This window comes from Salvia hispanica, chromosome 4 (assembly GCF_029641045.1).
Source record: "Salvia hispanica isolate PSC_SH4W2 chromosome 4, Shi_PSC_v1, whole genome shotgun sequence".
NCBI classification, from domain to species: Eukaryota; Viridiplantae; Streptophyta; class Magnoliopsida; order Lamiales; family Lamiaceae; genus Salvia; species Salvia hispanica.
Genome location: NC_142695.1, coordinates 44,266,874 through 44,272,873, shown reverse-complemented (window position 1 = coordinate 44,272,873; position 6,000 = coordinate 44,266,874). Strand labels below are relative to the sequence as shown.

At 33.7% G+C, this 6,000-nt stretch overlaps 1 long non-coding RNA gene across 1 annotated transcript; it reads right to left on the bottom strand.

Annotated features, from left to right (window-relative positions):
• Positions 1 to 2,314: 2,314 nt before the first annotated feature.
• LOC148929251 (uncharacterized) lies at positions 2,315 to 2,895 on the bottom strand. The gene is made up of 2 exons (XR_016137754.1): positions 2,641 to 2,895; positions 2,315 to 2,563 (listed from the first exon to the last, which is right to left on the bottom strand). It is a non-coding gene; the product is annotated as an uncharacterized LOC148929251 (long non-coding RNA).
• Between the last annotated feature and the right edge of the window lie 3,105 nt (positions 2,896 to 6,000).

The window sequence follows — 6,000 nt, the reverse complement described above, 5'->3', positions numbered from 1 at the left end:
GAAATGGTACATGGGAGAAATGCAAAATACCAGACAGAGAAAAGGCGGTTGGATGCAAGTGGGTGTTCACCATCAAACGAAGACCAGACAGATCTATAGAAAGATACAAAGCACGATTGGTTGCTAAAGGATATACGCAGACTTACGGAGTTGATTACGATGAGACTTTCTCTCCCGTAGCAAAGATGAATACCATTCGGGTGTTACTCTCAGTTGCTACAAACAGGGACTGGCCACTTCACCAATTTGACGTGACAAACGCCTTTCTACATGGGGAACTGAAAAGAGAGGTATAAATGGAAACACCCCCGGGGTTCTCTGAAGGATTTGAAAGGGGAGAAGGGTGTCGACTGAAGAAGACTCTTTATGGACTCAAACAGTCACCAAGGGTTTGGTTTGGGAGATTCAAAGAAGCCATGACCAAGTATGGGTTCCGGCAGAGTAACTCAGATCATACTCTGTTCCTGAAAAAAAGAGACGAGAAGATCACATGCCTGATCATCTATGTAGATGATATGATCATCACGGGAGATGATACAGAAGAAATAGAAAGGCTAAAAGGAAGCTTATTCCAGGAGTTCGAGATGAAAGACTTGGGGAATCTTAAATATTTCTTGGGGATAGAAGTGTTGCGCTCTGAGGGAGGAATCTTCTTGAGGCAGAAGAAGTATATCTTGGACATTCTGGCAGAGACGGGTTTGATAGATTGCAAACCCACCGATACACCAATTCTAGTGAATCATGGGCTGCAGATCTCTGAAGAAGCTAAACTAGCATACCAAGGAAAGTACCAGCGCCTAGTGGGGAAACTCCTCTATCTTTCTCACACTAGACCAGATATTGCTTATGTGGTGGGAATAGTCAGTCAATTCATGCATCGACCTCAAAAAGATCACTATGAAGCAGCATTGAGGATCGTGTGGTACTTCAAGGGAACTGACGGACATGGGATAATGTTCAGAAAGAATGAACACCGAGGAACTTATGGGTTCACCAATGCTGATTGGGCGAGTAATCCAGTTGATTGAAAATCAACAGTCGGATACTTATGTTTGTTGAAGGTAATCTGGTAACATGGAGGAGTAAGAAACAAAATGTGGTGGTATTATCAAGTGCGGAAGCTGAATTTCGAGGGATAAGAAGTGGATTGATGGAGATCTTATGGCTAAGAAGGCTGATGGATGAAATTGGGCTCATACAAGACAAGAGTCAACTATATTGTGACAACAAGGCAGCAATCTGTATATCTGAGAACCCGGTACAGCATGATAGAACGAAACATGTTGAAGTCGACAGACACTTCATCAAAGAGAAGTTGGAAAGTGGAGTTGTGGAGCTACCACTTGTTCGATCCGAAGAACAGCTAGCTGATATTCCCACCAAAGCTGTCAACTCAAGAAGCCTCATGAACGTGCTTGGCAAGTTGAGATTTGGAGATCCCACTACTCAACTTGAGGGGGAGTGTTAAGAAAAGAAAAGATATCAGAGAATAATCTCAATTATGCTCCACAATTATACTCCAAGAATAGAATAAGATGATTGATATTGTACCATATTTACATATGTATCAACCCTATATAAAGGGCCATTCTCTACAGAAATAACACATCATCAAATTATCGATCTATCTATTCCTCTCATTTCTTCCCTACTCCTAAATCATGCCTGATACACCATTCAAGAGCTAGGAATAGTGGTATTGTGTTACTTTAAGAGGTGTTGTCATTTTAACGCATCCCTATCGACAGCGGCGGTGCCAGGAATTTTGCGGTGGGGGGCCCAAGAAGAAGAAAAATTTTAGCGCTCACTGTTAATAGATGTAGGTATCTCTCGATGATTTTTTCATTGAAATTAGTCGTACGAAGACCATTTTATATTTTGCCTTTTTTTCATCATTTAGAATTAGAAGATCTTAAAAATTAAAGGAATATTTTCAGATATTTAGTACACAAGAAATAAATGCATATCAAGAAAATTTAATCTAATCAAGAATAATTAATATAAGCACTTCGTGATGACCTTGAAAAGAATTTTACCTACTAATAAGATTAAGTTTTTCATAAATAAAGCAATTTTTTAAATGTACATATTATTTTATTTTTGATAAAACTATTAATTATATTACAATACTAATAAAAAATAGTTTAAAAATGTATATTACAATATTTACAAGTTATTGAACAAATGATATAATAATCATGAATTAAACACATCTCTAAAAAATAAATTGACAATAAAAGTTATTGAATAAATATAGCACATCTCTAAAATATCAAAAATACAAATTAGAATATAGCATTTGATAAAATATATAAAAATAATCTTTCACATTCTAGGTAAATATAGCAAGAATGATTTGACAAGAAATGACTTTACTCTAAGGGCATAAAAACAGGAAGGCGTGGGGGTGAGAATCGAACTCAGCACCCATCCCCAGCTATGATCTATTGCCACCTTCACTTGCCAACTGCACTGTCAAAGTATATATGTAACATGTCTGAATATATTTATTATAGTTAAAATCCCAATGGGCCCTCCAGCCCCACCGTAGCTCCGCCAGTGCCTATCGATATGTATTGATTTTTTAAAGTAAAAAAAGATATAATCGAGACTAGAGAACTAAATTATTTTTAAAAATACCTGACTTTCTTCGCCAAGCCAAGGCACGTGAAACTTGAAGAAGCCCGGACAATTCATCATTTTTCACTCCGAGATATTGAACTTTAGTGCTCCACACAGATCTGCCTGAAGACGAGTACAATCAAATCCGGTGAAATTAATTAAAATAAAAAACAGTTGAAAACTTGAAAGCATAGTGTTAATTTGTTTAGGTATTCTCTGCATGGCCGATGAAAAGGTGTGGCAATTGGCAAATTACATAAATGCTATTTTCCCAAGGTCGTTCATTATCTGTTTTCCTTTTTCGCAAATAAAAAATTGCAAGTGTATTATTGAAATATGGACCTAGCTTTTAAACGGGCTTAGTAAATGAATAGGTCCATTTGATTTAATTTAATAGGCCTTTGAAGCTCCCTATTTATTTGCATTTGTGGATTGGGCCTTTTTTTATTCAGACTAATAATATGAAGGTCTAAGTTATATTTAAAATTTGGCCTTATTATTTCAAAATTTCTAAAGATGATTAATCGTATATTACGTTATTACATAATAGTACTACATCCATCCCCCAAAACTTATCCCACTTTGATCTGGCATACGGGTTTTAAAAAATATAATGGAAAGTGAGTTGAAAAAGTTAGTGGATTGTGGGTTCTACTTTTATAAACTTCCTCCGTCATACAAAAGATGTCACACTTATGGAACGACACGAGATTTTATGAGGTTTTGTTTTGTGGGTTAAATGGAGAGAGAAAATATAATTTTTATATTCATGTGATCAGAGAGAACTTTTTTCAAAAAGGGAAATGTGACATCTTTTGTAGTACAAACTAAAAAGGAAAGTGTGACATCTTTTGTGAGACGGAGGGAGTATTAGTTTTATAATAAAGGTGATTAGGAATGAGTTAGTAGAATAGGAGGTCCACTACCAAAAATATTAAAAGTGAAATGGGACAAATTTTGGGGACGGGAGGAAATGGAAAAATGGGACAAATTTTCGGGGACGGAGGTAGTAATAAATTATATATTTTTTGGAATAATTATTTATTTCGCGAGCCTACACTGACGCAAAAATGCCACCATTAGACATTTTAACATTACGAGTTTTTTCGTTGTAATTTCTGAAAATTATCTTAGCCCTTAGGCACCTTTGCATTATTTTTGGTAAAGTAGACACTTTTACTATTTAGTACATATACCATATACGATTGAATATTTGTATTCACATTGTCAACATTTCTTTAATTCTATCTTGTAAGATGTATGAATTAAGCAAGTTAATTCGAATTGTCGAAATTATTAAAGATTGGCAATTATAAAAGTTTTAATTTAACTTTGGAAATGCTTCCTCCATAAAAAAATAGTCATATTTTTTTTATTTTGGCATGTCTATTAAAATTGGACTCATTTATGTTTATGGAAACTTCCTCTCTCTCATGTTACCTTTTTTCTCACTTTTCCCCTCTCATTTTTTTATCGTTAAAATTTATGTCAGTTACAAATGGAACTATTTTTCATCGAAGATCGAGTAGAGCATTTTGTATTTCCCTATTCACTAATCTCAGTAATAAACACCTCCAAAAATGGACTCAAACTAATGAAATTGCTTGCCGACATTAATTTAGTAAAATTAAGATCATTAATTAATCTATGTGGAGTGGTGTCCTTTCATCAGTTTATTGATCACTATCGTTGGTTACACTCTATCAAGTGCAATATCGATAGCAGAAAGGAATCGACCACCCACTAAAACACCCTGAAATAATTAAAGCACCAAAGATTACTAACTACTTTATTCAAAATGTTCATGAATGATACACACAAAACGTACATTCACATGTACATGATTGGTTTTCATGCATTGTCATGAAAAGGTTTGAAACTATGCTTGAAATGCACATTGCATAGCCCTCAACAACTTATATCTCTTCAAGTAATAAAAGATTCTTGAGGCCCCATTAATCATGTCATTGTAAAGAAATATGTTCATATTTTGGTGGCAATTTTTCAATCAATGGTCAATCACAAAATTGTTCAAGAGAAAAAGTTGGTGGGAAGTTAGAGTTACTATTTCAAAAGAGGGGGAGGGGTGAAATATTCTTATAAATGGACAAATAAACAAATAGTTTATGTAAGAATTATAGAGCCCACTCATCAAAAAGTGACAAATTTGATGCTTTTAGGATTATGGTATGATTTTGTTATGTTTGTTGGCATCGTCCCACACATATATGAATACTTGCTTTAAAAAAATAAAATTGAAGGGTATGATCGAGAATTCAGTTATGATATCGAATTCATATATTTGTGCCTCTTTTTTCCTTGTATGGTAGCATATATAGTATGTTGAACCATCATGCTAATTTAGTATACATAACATGTGGGTTGATTGAATTTATGATCTGTATAATGGAATAAAATGATTTATTTTGGAAAGATTCGAATTTCAAGAGAACCATATATCGAAAGTATTAAGTATATATAGGGGACCCTATGATGACTTGTTTAAAACGATGGTCGTAGTATGATGACTTGTTTAAAACGATGATCATAGTTAATACTTCAATCGTCCCGTCATAGGTAAGACATTTTATTTAAATACGGGTGTTTATTAGAGAGTTAAGCAGAGAAAGAATAAAGTACAATAGTAATATAAAGTAATGTATCTGAAAAAATAAAATAGAAAAAACAATTTTGTTATATTTTATTTAAAAAAATAGTTGTAGGTGGGACGTCAATAAAAAGAATTACGATGTGCTTAGTCTAAAAAGTAATAAAACTTGTAACACGAAGCCAATTATGTTAACTCTAGTCTTAGGTCATAATTATACTTTGGATTCTATTTCTGATAGCCACAATCATGATGAACTTAATACATGTGATATCTCGTTCTAGATATCATTAAAAGATCTCAAACTAAAAATAACTTTTGATTTGTAACTCCGATTTTGCAAAATTTATTGAAGATATATGAATTGTGGCTATAATTTGTTATGTTTTGATGATTGCATTCACTTCACACCAAGTTCAACTTGCATTCACTAGCAAACGCAAATGCCAACTACAAAAGTACCAACAAACTTTTCTCACCAACTACAATCATTTTAGTTTTGGTCCCTTCTTTATGTGCCTATCCATATAAGTGTGCTATTGTGTATCTAATTATATACATGCTATAAGTTATTTTTTGTGTTTTATTGAAAGAAAAAAAAAATCGAATGTAGCTTCCTTGCACTCTTGATGGAATCTAATGGTTAAATAATTGTTTAGGGTGCAAGACGAAGCTACCCATGTGCACCATGTCCAATAATTATGAATGGCTAATATAATATATTTTAAAAATCTGTAGTAGATCGTGTGTCAATTCTTGAGATGTAATGT